An 18,349-nucleotide genomic window follows, 5' to 3' on the forward strand; every position below is an offset into this window, starting at 1 on the left:
AGTGTAGCTATTAAGTTAAAGCATCTTAGCAATACAATGTGTTCTATGCAGTTGTCAAAATTCTACAAGAAAAGAGCCACTTAATCAATTATATATTAACCAGACTTTGATGCGTGATAACTCAGTTCTAGAATGTTGTCATTGATGAGAATGTTTCTAAAACTCTATTGACATTCAGACTTGACTTTGTTTAGACATCCAGCCTGTACTGTAGTTTCATGATTAGTGATAAAATCCCAAGGCATCAATTAAACGTTTATGGAATAACTGCACTTGGCCTCATGTGAAAATGACAGCTTATTAAATATGCTACAGCACGTTTACAACATATATAGCTTATTTATATAGCACATTTCTCACAACTAATGCAATTTAAGGTGATCAAAGTCATGCATTGAAAGGCATATGGCACTTAACATCCTTCCTCTTGGCAGGTCTCATTAGGTGACTAAAGCAGCCTTTCTTAAAGTATGGATCGCTACCCAAAGTGGGTCGCAACGTGTCAGAGTAAATGTATAATTATTTAATTGATTTGGCCAAGTGCAACTGTGCTCACGGTTTAGCAGCGGTATCTCAGCTCAGTTTGGCAGCTGCGCGAGTTGGAGGAAGATGTGCGCCTAGTCTTTTACCGGATCCTTTTTCTGCAGTTTTCTTGAAGATCACTCCGCGACCCACACGCTGCAGCTCTGTTTTTCAGCAGCAGATGATGTGCTGTCAGCCGCTGACTCACATGCTGACCAGACCTGACACGTCGCGTGCGCGAGCGTCGCTTAATACATTTAGAAATCCATGTTATTCAATTATTGCACCCACACTGCTCGCGCGCGCCAACGAGCGTCTGCGTTGCCAAGGGCTAAAATAGAAGTCCTTTCTAATTCTGACGCAGATCGCGCTGAAAGTCCTGCCTTCCCTTCTCCTCATTGGTTTATAGAAGCAGGTACCCACATGCCATCTTCTCATTGGTTATACCCACGTGTGTGATTGAAAGACAAACTGTTTTGCCGGTAATATGAACTTTTAGATGCCAATCACCCATATAAGTTCAAAGATGAAAAAGCCTGGAAGGAGAGATGACTAGAAACAATTCGGTTGGCCGTTTTGTGTGGATTAATTGGCGGAGTAGAGGAGCTTGTGCATTTCAGGTAAAATAACAACTCAATGTTAATATCCCAGGACAAATTAGCTAGCAACAGCAAGCTAGCTAAATAGGACAAATTAGCTAGCAAGTGCAAGGTAACTAGCTAAATTGCCATACATGTTTAATACTTTCGACCTGTCCCCAAATTAATTGGTTCAGTTTGTTTTGATATTTTAACCTGCGTGTCGTGATCGCGTTTGGTGTAGGGGGACAAAATAAATTTATGCACGATAGTGCAAGATGGCGCACAGCCGGTTTGGGTTCCTGTCAGTGTTACCAACTTAATGACTTTGTCGCTATATTTAGCGAGTGTTCAGACCTCTCTAGCGACACATTTCCAAATAATCGACTAGCGACAAATCTAGCGACTTTTTCTGGTGTTATTGGAGACCTTTGGAGATTGAAGTGAAAACATGTATCGCTCTTACTCTTCTCAACGAGCAGCGGGTGCTTCCATGGGCCCCACCCCGTCCCAAAGCACTCACAGGCGGCCCAGTCCTCGCGCAGCAGTCCCTCCCAGCTGCAGTCAGAGCAGGAGATGTTCACCCCTCCGCATCCAGACTGCAAATGAATCGCGCATGCAGGAAGCTGCCGCTGGCTGATGCAGGGCGGGATGTAAATGTAAAATATTCTTTGTCTAAAATAAATGATTGCACAAAAATAAATCACTGCATTTGACTCACACTGCCTCAGTCACTTACTTACCTTGTCCACTGTGTGTGTGCCTCTCTGTGACATAAGCTAAACATCTAGCTGGCCAGCTCATCATGTCTCAGTCTAAACTGTACACTCAAATTGTAATGCATCTGTGTGTAGCTGGTGTAGATGAGTCAGGCGCAGGACAGCAGATATGAGTAATGTACGCAATTCTACTCCAACAAAATAATCATAATAAACGTAAATAAACCAAGGCCACAATAATGGACTGCAATGCAATAATCACAAATGGAAAATGAAAAGTGGATCGGGCGATGGCTAGAAAACCTCGACCGCCCGAACAAGGAGAGGGACCGACTTTGGCGGAAGTCGTTACAAAAATACAGAAAGGAGTGGGAATCAAACCCTGAATTCAAAGGCTGGTTGAACCCGTTTATTGTAGATGATACACAGGAATACTGCCTGTATTGTAAGGCTGATTTCTACGCCAAACTTAGTGATGTAAAAAAACATACTCGAAAGGCAAATCCTTATAACAGTTCCACCCAAAACAAGCTGCCATTTATTGTTAAAAAAATGACTCTGCAAAAAAGGCTGAGGCCACCATGGCATTAGCTATCGCTGAACACTGTTCCATGCTGGCATGTGATCACATTGGAGATGCATGTAGAGCTGCTTTCTCAGACTCCGCTGCTGCTATCCACTTCAAAATGCACAGGACAAAGTGCACAGAAATGATTAACGGTGTTCTAGCACCATACTTTCTGAAAAAGTTGGTCACAGATGTGGGTGACCAGCGTTTCAGCCTCTTCCTCGATGAGTCCACGGATGTAAGTGTTTCTAAGTACCTGGGGGTTGTGATAAAGTACTTTAGTGACACCAAGCAGACAATTGTATTGTCATATATATATATATATATATATGTAAACATTCATACACATAGCTCATATATTATACAGCGCCAAGCCAATGACTCAAGTCATCTTACTTACCCCTGCTAAAACAGGAACCAGCTCACTCACCCAGCAATAAAACTACACCCCTAAAACTACCCCCCTCAGCTCTGTTGTCCTGCCTCACGACCCCCACTGACACACAAATATCTCCTTACATAAACACACACATCTCAACCCCCCTCTACTGGTCGGGTGCTCAGAACAGAAGATTCTGCTGTGCACCAATGGGGCTCCTGCTCTGGCCAGAACAGGTCCGCCTCCAACCCTTCAGGACCATCCAGAAGGCGACAAGACTCTACCTACTTTATTCTATGTATAAAAATGATTGTAACCTTTGTATAGGTCTCTTTTTCACCTGACTCCTTACCGAGTTATATGAACTAGATCTGTGCACGTAAAACTGCGGGACATGATATCTTTTGACTCATTAAAACTGCCTTTTGTTACAACTGAAATCCACTCTGTCCAGCGTCCGTGATTTGGTCTCGACTCTCCAGTATTTGAACACTAACAGTATCAACATTTCTGGGGCTTGTTGTGTTGGAAGGAGGAGATGCCAAATCTAATCTAATTCCTCTAAGTGTTTTCTTAAAAAAGAGAAACTCCTGGGGATAGGGACTGACAATGCCTTTGTTCTGACGGGGATTAACAATGGGGTCCATAAAGTGCTGAAGGAGGAGTATGGCCTCAAATATCTGTTTCTTATTCGCTGTGTGTGCCACTCTGCAGCTTGCTGTAAGTCCTGCTTCCAATAACACCATCCCCGTAGTGTGGAGAACTTCTAACTGGTTTTCAGTGTCTCCAAAGCGCAGGGAGGCCCACTCAACTGTGGGGAGAAATCTTTACAGATAACCAAGGTGTGTGCCACACATTGGCTCTCCATAGAACCTTCGGTTTCACGCATTTTGGACCAGTGGGAGGAGCTTAGGCTGCATTTCACAGTCACCAAGTCCAGTGAACACTGCTACATGGCTGAGGTTTTCTACTCTATGTACAGTGATCCTCAAAGAGGAGAGCAAGTAGATCCTCTTAAGCTACTTGACAGCTTGGTTCGCCTGATCAAGTCTGTGAGCAGCAGGATGCTGAATCCACTGGCAAATGTTGATGTACTCAAAGGGCCAATAGATGGATACATCTGTCCCAAACCGTACCTTGGTTACCTTTTTAAGTCAAAGGCAGCTGAGTTCCACCTTGCACCTGAGGATGAAAACAATGTCAGAAAGCGGTGTGTAGCCTTCACCATCTCCCTCATTAATGAGTTGAGGGTGAGACTGCCGGACAAGCATTGCAGTACATGTCAGTTTTCAATGTGGAGGAAACTATAAAGCACAATAAGAGCCCTGGAGAAAGAAAAAAATAGCCAAGGTCCTTGGCGACTCAAATGCGGAGATAGACAAGATTGTCCAGCAATGGCGTGCCATCCATCTTAGTAAATGGAATGAGACAAAAAACACACTGGGCTTCTGGAGTGAGATTTGGAAGTTCAGGGATGCAGCTGATATCAACCCGTTTCAAGAACTTGCCATGGCTGCTGTGTCTGTGTTGTCCTTGCCAAACTTGAATGCTGAAGTCGAGAGTGTATTCAGCCAGATAAGTGTGGTAAAAAGCAAACTTAGAAATCGGATGTCCTTGCAGACCCTTAACTCCATCCTGTACATTCGATATGGACTGAAGCTGTCTGGTGAGGCTTGCTATGAGCAACAGCTGCCTGATAATGTTTTGCAGCTTTTTGGCACATCAGCTGCTTACTCATTTAAGTCAGCTCCCTCAGTTGCTGAACCTGCCATAGAGAGCCCTGACCAAAATGACGATGACCCACTCTTTCTGTGAGCCAGCACAGCCTGTATGGGGTGGAGGGGGGTCTGGAAAAAAAATCTATTAACTTGAATTAGGGCCAGACTAGTTACCATAATTTTCTCACATTGCCATTGACAGTTTTTTCTATTGTCTCTTTTTGGTCCATTTAGATTATTAATGTAGATTGTATACAAAAAAATAAATAAAATGTAATGGTTAAAAATGTTCATGTTTTACTGTGACCTGTTGTAGGCTCCTAAGTGGACCATAAGGTTAAAAACCAAGCAAAATTAAGAAAACTGAACTTTAAAAAAAACTATTGTGTTACTTTTACCGGTCCCAAGCCCGGATAAAGGAGGAGGATTGGAATTGTGACATTAAAAAAACATTAATGGACAAAGTTCATTTGTAGTTCTAAACATATTTAGGGTGTTTTTTACTCACTTTTTGTCTCTCCCACGACTTTATTCCTCTCTCCTACAGCATCCATCACACTTACATGCACATGGCCAATTATGCAAATTAGGCGATGATGTCATTTAGCGACTTTTAGGACAGCCAATAGCTATTTTCCTTACTGAGGAGTTGGCAACACTGCGCTGACTTGTCATTCTCACTCGCCATCACTTACCTCTGTCATCAAATTGACTCAAGCTAGCTGCAAGTTCTGACTGGGCTCAATCGTCATGAAACGCAAATAAAGTGATGAGTTTCTCTCGCTTGGTTTTGTACAAGCTTTGAGAAATAACGAGGATTGCCCGCAATGTGTTTTCTGCGGGGAAGTGCTAAGTAATGAGTCTCTCAAAATGAACAAATTAAAACGACACGTCTTGACCAAACATCCACAGTATGACGGTAAACCCAGGGAGTTCTTTCAGAACAGGGCAGAATTCTTCAGGAAACAGTGCTTCGACAGTGGAAGAGTAAGTCAACTAACAAGGCATTGTTGTCATTTAATAACAGGTGATAATAAGCAGAAATAAGGGAGCACCATCTCTCATAGAAGTAGATGTGAGTTTGTCTTTCAAACGATCCCCTCATACTCAGCTAATAGCTAACGTTACCCAAAGCAAGCTAGCAAGATACTGATAGTGCGACCCTAAGTAACAGTACAGATGAAGATGAAAAATTATCAGGCCTACTGTACATCTTACTGTAGAAATTATTGTTGAAAACAAGTCTAGGCTGGAACTGTTGCTGTTAAAATACAAGTCATCTTTTTTATTCTAAATAAAATGATTTAACACATCACACAGATGTAGACCATAACACACACACAGCTGATAAGATAAATCAAGAGTAGTTCATATTTAGATTTAAAAAAAAATGTAAATAGTTTGTTGGAAGGGATTTTTGACAAGAGGCTTTCTCTGCCCCTCTAACAGGCATTCAAAGGGAACAGAGCTATCCTCAAAGCTTCATACCAGGTGAACCTAAATATAGCCAAGACAACGAAGCCCCACATTATAGGAGAGGAGCTCATCAAACCCTGCCTGAGGGATGTCTGTGTATCTCTGAGTGAGGAGGCAGCAAAAAAAGTGGACTCAGTCCCACTTTCCAATGGCACAGTGGGCAAAAGAGATGTCAGTTGACATACAAGCATCTGTGATAGAAAAGATGAAACCGCACAAGAAATTCTCTCTTCAATTAGATGAGTCAGATGTGGCTGAAATTCCACAGTTGGTGGTATATGCAAGATGCGTATTTGATGATGATGATATCCAGGAGGACTTTATTTTCTGTGACCATCTACAAACAACAACAACAAGGGGAGATTACATTTTTAGGGTGGTAGACACTCATTTGAAAGACTTACAAATTGACTGGGCAAATTGTGTTGGGATTTGCACTGATTGTGCAAGATGCATGACTGGGTCCAACTCCGGATTCATAGCTCATGTCCTGCAGAGTGGTGTGAAACTGACACATTGTATTCTGCACAGGGAGTCTTTGGCCAGCAAAGCATTACAACCTAACCAAGGGGCTGTTTTCGACTCAGTCGTAAAGATGGTGAATCTGATCAAGAAGAGACATCTTCAAACAAGGCTGTTCAGAGAGCTTTGCAAGGAGATGGGAGCAGACCATGAGCACCTGCTCTTTCATTGTGTCCAGGGGGAGGGTCCTGGAGAGGCTGTGGGAACTGAGAGAGGCGGAGAGGTGGTTCTGGCCTATCTAGAGAAAGAGGACAGCGACCTTGCAGACCTCTTCTGTGACAAACTGTGGTTGGCTTGGCTGGCTTACCTGGTTGACATTTTCAGATGGCTCAATGAGTTAAACTCAAGCCTCAAGGGCAAGGAATCAACCATTTTGGAGCCTGAAGATTGCATCAGAGGATTCACTGCACCCCTGGGATTGTGGCAGTCACAGCTGAAGGCTGGAGCATATGGCATGTTCCCTGTTCTGTCAGCTCACATGCAGCAGATAGATTTCCCCCTATGTGAAGCCGTGAAGAAGGACATGGCTGAGTACATGGCCAGCCTGCAGCAGAACTTTGACCCGTACTTTTCTAACCCACAGAGATCTCAAACTTAAATGGGGGAGGTATCCCTTTCAAGCAGTCTGCCAGAGATGGAGGCCTTAGTGACACTACAAGCAATGGCAGCGAGGTGTTTTTTGAGGCAAACACACTCACACAGTCCTGGGTTGCTCATCTACAGCAGGAAGGGGTCTCCTGCCTGACTGAGAAAGCAGTAGATGTTCTGGTCCAGTTTGGCACCACATACCTATGCGAGTCAGGGTTCTCAACTCTGGCATACTTAAAAAACAAGTACAGAAACAGACTCAATGCTGAACATGACCTCAGGGTTGCACTGTCAAACTGAGCCCAGAATAGACCTGCTTGTTAAACTTCAACCAGCCACACCTCTCATTAGGAGTATGTGTGTGTGCTGGTCTACATCTGTGTGCTACATCTGTGTGATGTGATCAATCAGTTTATTCCAGTTAAGAATATAAATTATTTATTTTATTTTAACAGCAACAGTTACAACCTATTCTTTTTTTCAACAATAATTTCTACAATGAGATATACAGTATGCCTGATTTATTTATGTAATGTATTTATTTATTTTTGTTCACAGGAGGTTGGTGGCACCTTAATTGGGGAGGACAGGCTCATGGTAATGGCTGGAGTGGAATTGTATCAAATACATCAATCATATGGTTTCCAGGTGTTTGATGCCATTCCCATTTGCTCCTTTCCAGCCATTATTTTAAACCTTCCTCCTCTCAGCAGCCTCCTGTGGTTCTGTTATACATCTGTGTGATGTGATCAGTCAGTTTATTCCAGTTCAGAATGAATTAAATGACTGACAGTCTGTGTTTTTCCTCTATACAGACACATTGTCTAACCTAACCTAACAACTTCCGGCGCCGACAGAGATGGCCGCCTCGCTTCGCGTTCCTAGGAAACTATGCAGTTTTTTGTTTTTTTTACGTGTTATTTCTTACATTAGTACCCCAGGTCATCTTAGGTTTCATTACATACAGTCGAGAAGAACTACTGAATATAAGATCAGCGTCAACTCACCATCAGTACGACCAAGAATATGTTTTTCGCGACGCGGATCCTGTGTTCTGCCTTACAAACAGGACAACGGAGTGGATCCTATGCAGCGACCCAAAAAAACGACTCCGAAAGAGAGGGAAACGAGGCGGTCTTCTGGTCAGACTCCGGAGACGGGCACACCGTGCACCACTCCCTAGCATTCTTCTTGCCAATGTCCAGTCTCTTGACAACAAGGTTGATGAAATCCGAGCAAGGGTAGCATTCCAGAGGGACATCAGAGACTGTAATGTCCTTTGCTTCACTGAAACATGGCTCACTGGAGAGACTCTATCCGAAGCGGTGCAGCCAACGAGTTTCTCCACGCATCGCGCTGACAGAAACAAACATCTTTCTGGTAAGAAGAGGGGCGGGGGCGTATGCCTCATGGCCAACGTGACATGGTGTGATGAAAGAAACATACAGGATGTCACGGTCGTCCTCCTCTTCGTCTGAAGAGGAGAGGCGAGAAGGATCAGAGGACCAATATGCGGCGTGGTAAGTGTCCATGGTGAATCTTTAATAAAGAAAGACTGAACACTATGCAAAAGAGTAACGAAAACAATAAACCAAATACGACCGTGAAGCTACAAAATGAGACCTGTGCAGACACAAGCCACTAACATAGACAATCACCCACAAACAAACAGTGCAACCCAGGCTACCTAAGTATGATTCTCAATCAGAGACAACTAATGACACCTGCCTCTGATTGAGAACCATACTAGGCCGAAAACATAGAAATGCCCCAAAACATAGAAAAACAAACATAGACTGCCCACCCAACTCACGCCCTGACCATACTAAATAAATACAAAACAACGGAAATAAAGGTCAGAACGTGACAGTACCCCCCCCCAAAGGTGCGGACTCCGGCCGCAAAACCTTGACCTATAGGGGAGGGTCTGGGTGGGCGTCTGTCCGCGGTGGCGGCTCTGGCGCGGGACGCGGACCCCACCTCATCATTGTCTTAGTCCGCCTTATTGTCCGCCTCCGTGGCTCTCTCAGCATGACCACCCCTCTCAATGACCCCACTGGACAGAGGGGCAGCTCGGGACAGAGGGACAGCTGCTCGGGACAGAGGGACAGCTGCTCGGGACAGAGAGACAGCTGCTCGGGACAGAGAGACAGCTGCTCGGGACAGAGAGACAGCTGCTCGGGACAGAGAGACAGCTGCTCGGGACAGAGAGACAGCTGCTCGGGACAGAGAGACAGCTGCTCGGGACAGAGAGACAGCTGCTCTGGGCAGAGGGGCTCCGGCAGCGGCGCCGGACAGGCGGGAGGCTCCGGCAGCGGCGCCGGACAGGCGGGAGGCGCCGGACAGGCGGGAGGCTCCGGCAGAGGCGCCGGACAGGCGGGAGGCTCCGGCAGAGGCGCCGGACAGGCGGGAGGCTCCGGCAGAGGCGCCGGACAGGCGGGAGGCTCCGGCAGAGGCGCCGGACAGGCGGGAGGCTCCGGCAGAGGCGCCGGACAGGCGGGAGGCTCCGGCAGAGGCGCCGGACAGGCGGGAGGCTCCGGCAGCGGCGCCGGACAGGCGGGAGGCTCCGGCAGCGGCGCCGGACAGGCGGGAGGCTCCGGCAGCGGCGCCGGACAGGCGGGAGACTCCGGCAGCGGCGCCGGACAGGCGGGAGACTCCGGCAGCGGCGCCGGACAGGCGGGAGACTCCGGCAGCGGCGCCGGACAGGCGGGAGACTCCGGCAGCGGCGCCGGACAGGCGGGAGACTCCGGCAGCGGCGCCGGACAGGCGGGAGACTCCGGCAGCGGCGCCGGACAGGCGGGAGACTCCGGCAGCGGCGCCGGACAGACAGGACCACCTGCAGGGAGGAGACAGAGAGACAGCCTGGTGCGTGGGGCTGCCACAGGAACCACCAGGCTGGGAAGACCTTCAGGAGGCTTGGGGTTAAGAGGAGGCACCTGAAAGACCGGGCTGTGGGGGAGCACTGGAGCTCTGGTGCGCAACCTTGGCACCACTTCCCCAGGCTGGATAACCACTCTAGCCCGGACCGTCCAGAGTGCAGGCACAGGTTGAACCGGGCTGTGGGTAAGCACGGGAGATCTAGTGCTTACTACACGCACCTCTCCCTTCGGCTCCATTCCCACAGTCGCCCGGTACGAGCGGAGCGCGGGCAGAGGACGCACTGCACCCTCCCAGCGCCCCGGAGACACAGCACGCAGAGCCGGCGCAGGATACCCTGGGCCAAAACTGCGTACCGGCGACCAGACCCGCTGAGCAGGCACCATACGCCCTGGCTCGATGCCTGCACTCGCATGACACTCTCGGGGGGCTGTCCTATAGCGCACCGGGCTATGGACACGTACTGGCGACACCGTGCGCTTAACCGCATAACACGGTGCCTGCCCAGTATCTTGCTGCTTATAATAAGCACGAGGAGTGAGCGCAGGTCTGCTACCTGGCTTAGCTCCACCCCTCGTGTGCCCCCCCCCAAAATTTTTTTGGGGCTGTCTCTCGTACCTGTCGCACTGCCGTGCTGCCTTCGCCAACCTCATTCTCCTGTAACCTTCCTTGCACTGCTCCATCGAATCCCAGGCGGGCTCCGGCACTCTCCCTGGGTCGATGGCCCATCTGTCTATCTCCTCCCAAGTTGTGTAGTCCTGTGAAGCCGGCCGCTGTTGTTGTTGCTGCCGCTGCTGCTGCTGCTGTCGTCGCTGCTTTCTACCACGCCGCTTGGTCCTTGGTTGGTGGGTGATTCTGTCACGGTCGTCCTCCTCTTCGTCTGAAGAGGAGAGGCGAGAAGGATCAGAGGACCAATATGCGGCGTGGTAAGTGTCCATGGTGAATCTTTAATAAAGAAAGACTGAACACTATGCAAAAGAGTAACGAAAACAATAAACCAAATACGACCGTGAAGCTACAAAATGAGACCTGTGCAGACACAAGCCACTAACATAGACAATCACCCACAAACAAACAGTGCAACCCAGGCTACCTAAGTATGATTCTCAATCAGAGACAACTAATGACACCTGCCTCTGATTGAGAACCATACTAGGCCGAAAACATAGAAATGCCCCAAAACATAGAAAAACAAACATAGACTGCCCACCCAACTCACGCCCTGACCATACTAAATAAATACAAAACAACGGAAATAAAGGTCAGAACGTGACACAGGAACTCAAATCCTTCTGTTCACCTGATTTAGAATTCCTCACAATCAAATGTAGACCGCATTATCTACCAAGAGAATTCTCTTCGATTATAATCACAGCCGTATATATCCCCCCCCAAGCAGACACATCGATGGCTCTGAACGAACTTTATTTAACTCTCTGCAAACTGGAAACGATTTATCCGGAGGCTGCATTCATTGTAGCTGGGGATTTTAACAAGGCTAATCTGAAAACAAGACTCCCTAAATTTTATCAGCATATCGATTGCGCAACCAGGGGTGGAAGGACCTTGGATCATTGTTACTCTAACTTCCGCGACGCATATAAGGCCCTGCCCCGCCCCCCTTTCGGAAAAGCTGACCACGACTCCATTTTGTTGATCCCTGCCTACAGACAGAAACTAAAACAAGAGGCTCCCACGCTGAGGTCTGTCCAACGCTGGTCCGACCAAGCTGACTCCACACTCCAAGACTGCTTCCATCACGTGGACTGGGAGATGTTTCGTATTGCGTCAGACAACAACATTGACGAATACGCTGATTCGGTGAGCGAGTTCATTAGAACGTGCGTTGAAGATGTCGTTCCCATAGCAACGATTAAAACATTCCCTAACCAGAAACCGTGGATTGATGGCAGCATTCGTGTGAAACTGAAAGCGCGAACCACTGCTTTTAATCAGGGCAAGGTGTCTGGTAACATGACCGAATACAAACAGTGCAGCTATTCCCTCCGCAAGGCTATCAAACAAGCTAAGCGCCAGTACAGAGACAAAGTAGAATCTCAATTCAACGGCTCAGACACAAGAGGCATGTGGCAGGGTCTACAGTCAATCACGGACTACAGGAAGAAATCCAGCCCAGTCACGGACCAGGATGTCTTGCTCCCAGGCAGACTAAATAACTTTTTTGCCCGCTTTGAGGACAATACAGTGCCACTGACACGGCCTGCAACGAAAACATGCGGTCTCTCCTTCACTGCAGCCGAGGTGAGTAAGACATTTAAACGTGTTAACCCTCGCAAGGCTGCAGGCCCAGACGGCATCCCCAGCCGCGCCCTCAGAGCATGCGCAGACCAGCTGGCCGGTGTGTTTACGGACATATTCAATCAATCCCTATACCAGTCTGCTGTTCCCACATGCTTCAAGAGGGCCACCATTGTTCCTGTCCCCAAGAAAGCTAAGGTAACTGAGCTAAACGACTACCGCCCCGTAGCACTCACATCCGTCATCATGAAGTGCTTTGAGAGACTAGTCAAGGACCATATCACCTCCACCCTACCTGACACCCTAGACCCACTCCAATTTGCTTACCGCCCAAATAGGTCCACAGACGATGCAATCTCAACCACACTGCACACTGCCCTAACCCATCTGGACAAGAGGAATACCTATGTGAGAATGCTGTTCATCGACTACAGCTCGGCATTCAACACCATAGTACCCTCCAAGCTCGTCATCAAGCTCGAGACCCTGGGTCTCGACCCCGCCCTGTGCAACTGGGTACTGGACTTCCTGACGGGCCGCCCCCAGGTGGTGAGGGTAGGCAACAACATCTCCTCCCCGCTGATCCTCAACACTGGGGCCCCACAAGGGTGCGTTCTGAGCCCTCTCCTGTACTCCCTGTTCACCCACGACTGCGTGGCCACGCACGCCTCCAACTCAATCATCAAGTTTGCGGACGACACAACAGTGGTAGGCTTGATTACCAACAACGACGAGACGGCCTACAGGGAGGAGGTGAGGGCCCTCGGAGTGTGGTGTCAGGAAAATAACCTCACACTCAACGTCAACAAAACTAAGGAGATGATTGTGGACTTCAGGAAACAGCAGAGGAAGCACCCCCCTATCCACATCGATGGAACAGTAGTGGAGAGGGTAGCAAGTTTTAAGTTCCTCGGCATACACATCACAGACAAACTGAATTGGTCCACTCACACAGACAGCATCTTGAAGAAGGCGCAGCAGCGCCTCTTCAACCTCAGGAGGCTGAAGAAATTTGGCTTGTCACCAAAAGCACTCACAAACTTCTACAGATGCACAATCGAGAGCATCCTGGCGGGCTGTATCACCGCCTGGTATGGCAACTGCACCGCCCTCAACCGTAAGGCTCTCCAGAGGGTAGTGAGGTCTGCACAACGCATCACCGGGGGCAAACTACCTGCCCTCCAGGACACCTACACCACCCGATGTCACAGGAAGGCCATAAAGATCATCAAGGACATCAACCCCCCGAGCCACTGCCTGTTCACCCCGCTATCATCCAGAAGGCGAGGTCAGTACAGGTGCATCAAAGCTGGGACCGAGAGACTGAAAAACAGCTTCTATCTCAAGGCCATCAGACTGTTAAACAGCCACCACTAACACTGAGTGGCTGCTGCCAACACACTGACACTGACTCAACTCCAGCCACTTTAATAATGGGAATTGATGGGAAATTATGTAAATATATCACTAGCCACTTTAAACAATGCTACCTTATATATTGTTACTAACCCTACATTATTCATCTCATATGCATACGTATATACTGTACTCTATATCATCGACTGTATCCTTATGTAATACATGTATCACTAGCCACTTTAAACTATGCCACTTTGTTTACATACTCATCTCATTTGTACATACTGTACTCGATACCATCTACTGTATCTTGCCTATGCTGCTCTGTACCATCACTCATTCATATATCCTTATGTACATATTCTTTATCCCCTTACACTGTGTACAAGACAGTAGTTTTGGAATTGTTAGTTAGATTACTTGTTATTACTGCATTGTCGGAACTAGAAGCACAAGCATTTCGCTACACTCGCATTAACATCTGCTAACCATGTGTATGTGACAAATAAAATTGGATTTGATTTGATTTGATTTGACTAAAACTACACACATCCTCAGATTTTAATTTTTATGATTCTAATCAATTTCATACAATAAGGTATCAGAGTGGAATTATTTCACTTATCTTTCAACATTTAAATTATTTTATCAACTCGATATCAATATCTTGGACTCTAAACAATGTGATGATCACACCTTAAACTACATTAACAAAAAAAAGGTATCCACATATATTACAAGTATCAGAGAATCAAGATTGCCATAGAGAAAACTATCTCTAATCTCCTGGGGACAACTGAACATCTGGTGACAGTACTGCTCTATTCTGGGACATGCAGAACCACCCAGCCCTGTCTATGTAAATCTCAGTTTCACTCCCACAGCTACCAGTCGAGCAGTTGAACTGTTACTGTTACACTGCCTGAAATACCCTGGACTGGGCCAGATGTGAGTGGACTGGTTTGAATCTTTATGGCGGATTCAGTGAGGAAGACATAACAGATATGCCATCATGCAAATAATGACAGATAAAATAGTTATTATACTTTATGTAGATACTGTATATAGCTCCTCCCACCAGAAGTGTACATGTCTGAGTTCTGCATCATGTCTCATTCACAGATCTAACAGTCACTAACCTGCTCATTAAAAATGGTGTATATTCAGTTAGAAGGTCACATCAATATTTGGTTGTGAGGTGCATATGGGAACTTGTTATATAGGGCTAACATTAAGAAACGGTTATTTAATATCACCCTTTTTGTACTTCTTATGGACTGTAATTGTGGAGTTATGACTGGTATTGTTTTTAAATCTTCAAAAAATGTTATATGAACTTCCAGGTCATAACAAATATAACCAGTCACAACCACAGAGATCCTACTAAATTGATATCGCTGGATATCTGTGGATTAGGTGAACGAGGGGTTGAGGTGAGGACAGATTCCCTTACGGGAGTACTAAGGGTTTGGTATCTTGTTACTCTTTCTGTCAAACCATAGGAAGTAAGGATTGGAGAGGAGTGTCTTAAGGGGATATATATATCTGGATGGGAGGAATGTTGGGTTGTCTGAATTACACCTGTACAGAACCTTTTGGAATAATTAAAATTGGTTAAAGCTTCTCTAGTGTCCGTGTGTTATTTACTCTGAAAAATAGGAACCTAACAATAATAACAGGCTGTCCTGGGAGAACAACTTTCACTGCAGGAGTCTGAGTCACAGTGACCTGTCCTCTGGATTCTGAAATGGACATTTAAATACATTTTTATTGAACTGTTTGATTTGTCTACATTTTCATGAATCTCAGTCTGAGGCAGAGGCAATTTAGATGTAATATTTCAATAAGAAATACATTTTGAAGATCATGATATTCAATAGTTTTACCCTGAATTAAGAACATAAATATCAACAAGAAGCTCATGATCAAAGTCAAAGTGGAAGTTCTGTTGTCATGAAGGACAGCTCTCTGTCTTGAAGTGTTAACTCACAAGGCTATAAACACTCCCAGAGCACTGAAGCGTGTACTGCCGATGCAAAGTGTTCTATGTAAATAGTCTTCCTGGTAAGGATGATACTAATTATACAGATTGTGTTATGATATTTGCAATACCTAATAACGTAAATGTATAATGATCTGCGTTCTTCAATGGATTTACTCATAACCCAGGTCTATCAGTCCCTATTATATTATACTAGTACTTCAGAACTATCAGTACATCATGTATTATACTAGTTACTTCAGTACTATCAGTACATAATGTATTATACTAGTACTATCACTCTCTATTGTATTATACTAGTACTTCAGTACTATCAGTCTCTATTGTATTATACTAGTACTTTGGTACTATTTTATTATTCTAGTGCTTCAGTACTATCAGTACATAATGCATTATACTAGTACTATCAGTCTCTATTGTATTATACTAGTACTTCAGTACTATCACTCCCTATTGTATTATACTAGTACTTGGGTACTATTTTATTATTCTAGTGCTTCAGTACTTATTGTATTATACTTGCACTTCAGCACTATCAGGGTGGTACTGAGAGTGCACTGTGTGTGAAGGTGCTCACTCCTGTGTGAAGGAGGTTTTTGTACGGAGACTTCACCACAATGAATCACTGTGGTACACTTTTGGAAGCGGCACAAAACTGGTGGTGAAAAGTAAGTCCATTTTTGTCTTTCTCTCATAAAACTAAATGTAATCATGCTATTGAACAACGTTAAGAAATGTTATCATCTTCTCCAGAGGAAAGACTTCTAGGCTATATATTTTTAGAGATTTCTGTGGACAGATTGGATGATTTTTAGAGGGCAGAGTCACCGAAGTGAGAATTATTACTTGGTAATAAAACCATAAGTATTCTAACGTGCGATTTGATTTAAAAAGGGCACATTTTGATATACAGTATTGCATGTCAGCTCAATGTTCTGTCAAGATGTAGCAACTACTATTTCTATAATATAAGCAACACTTTGTATAGTATTCATAGTAGATGTTAACACTGACATGGTTTCAAGGGGAATAGTTTTGAATAGAATTTTGAGGTCATTTGGGGCATGTATCTCAGTAGATTTGACATTTATTGATATTTCATGTCTCATTTAAAATTGTGAATATTAAATGATACTGTATCCAGACAATATTAAAGTGATTTTTAGTCTAGGACTAGGATTAATCTGTATCCAGACTGTATTAAAGTGATTTTTAGTCTAGGACTAGGCTTCATCTGTATCCAGGAAACCCCATCCTAGTGTTCAGTTGCTCTTGGTGTGCTAAACTGTGGAGCATTTATCTGATGGATTGTTTATCTAAAAATCCATCCAGAGTTCTTTTGCCATTATCTTCATAGATTCAGTGTTTCAGTGTTGTCGGTTGTTCTCTGTACTGTAGCTAGTTGTTCATCCTGTGTGTATTGTTGCTCTGAAATGGTTTTGTAAACTGATAACAGTTTCTCCTCTGATAATGTTATAGAGTAGTAGTAACCGACCCTCTCCTAATGTTATAGGGTAGTAGTGGTAGCTGACCCTCTCCTCTTTTCCAGCTGGTCCCTCTGTCAGGCCCAAAGTGTCTCTGCTCCCCCCGTCCTCTGAGCAGCTCTCCGGGGGCTCGGCCACACTGGCCTGCCTGCTGAGTGACTACTCCCCCCAGGGGGCGATGGTGAGCTGGGAGGTAGACGGGGCAGAGGTGAAGGAGGGGGTCCTGACCACCACAGAAGAAGAGACGGGTGGCCGCTACAGTTGCAGCAGCACCCTGACCCTGAGCAAGGCACGCTGGGAAGAGGGAGAGGTCTACACCTGCAGGGTCGCCCACGACGACACCAGTGACTCGGCCGCCTTCCGGAAAAGTCACTGTAGTGTCTAGAGCCATTGTAGGGGGCTAGAGATTCCCCACATGGTGCAAGTGAAGGAAACATTAGTGTTTTAGAGTTGAATGTTCCAGTATAATAGTATAATAGTGAATAATATCAGTAGTGCAGTGTGCTAAACTATTTTGAGATTTAGTTGTACATGTCGTCTTGCCTTCAAGTTCAAATAAAGCTTGTTTTGATTAAAAAATAACCGCAAGCGTTTATTTAATCATGATTCCAATGATCTCTATCTCATGAATAGGCAGCACATTTCATACTCATTTATATCAATCAGCTTCATAATTTAGCATTGTTGCATATAGCTCATGTTTTCAAACAGAATTAAAAGTGTATCTGATCCAACAAATACTCTGCATTCATTTCTACAACTGAATGATCCAGTTATACTGTAGCATCAATACCAGTGAGGATAATGATTAGGGATATTTGATAATAAACCTCTAAGATCTGCTCTCAGAACTCTCACTTCTAAATAGTTACTTTTCATAACATGTATATTTGCAATGTTTATTAAATGAGATGTTTTAGTAATTGGTTTTCAACAATATGTATTCTACACTTCATTATATTTCCCCTGGTCTTCTCTACCTCCAACACTCTGGGGACAGGGTGAACATCTCGTGACAGTGTTGCTCTATTCTGGGACAAGCAGAACCACCCAGCCCTGTCTATGTCAATCTCAGTTTCACTTCCACGGCTACCACACAAGCAGTTGAACAGTTTCACTGACTGAAATAGCCTGGACTGGGCCAGATTTGAGAGATTGGCTGGTTTTCATAACCTCTATGGTGGATGCAGGAAGTGAAACATAACATATATGCCATAATGTAATTAATGACAGATAAAATGGGTATTATACTTTATGTAGATAGTGTGTGTAGTGTAGATATTGTAGATAGTGTGTGT

At 45.4% G+C, this 18,349-nt stretch overlaps 1 long non-coding RNA gene across 3 annotated transcripts; it reads left to right on the forward strand.

Annotated features, from left to right (window-relative positions):
* The first annotated feature begins 15,614 nt into the window (after window positions 1–15,614).
* Window positions 15,615–17,630, forward strand: LOC110490549. 3 transcript variants are annotated; one of them, XR_005036158.1, is made up of 3 exons: window positions 15,615–15,629; window positions 16,098–16,235; window positions 17,117–17,630. It is a non-coding gene; the product is annotated as an uncharacterized LOC110490549 (long non-coding RNA). The 3 variants fall into 3 exon arrangements; XR_002468716.2 differs by lacking the exon at window positions 15,615–15,629 and adding an exon at window positions 15,654–15,734; XR_002468715.2 differs by lacking the exon at window positions 15,615–15,629 and having other exon boundaries at window positions 15,689–16,235.
* Window positions 17,631–18,349: the final 719 nt, after the last annotated feature.

The sequence above is a fragment of the Oncorhynchus mykiss genome, chromosome 15 (genome assembly GCF_013265735.2).
Source record: "Oncorhynchus mykiss isolate Arlee chromosome 15, USDA_OmykA_1.1, whole genome shotgun sequence".
Lineage (NCBI taxonomy): Eukaryota > Metazoa > Chordata > Actinopteri > Salmoniformes > Salmonidae > Oncorhynchus > Oncorhynchus mykiss.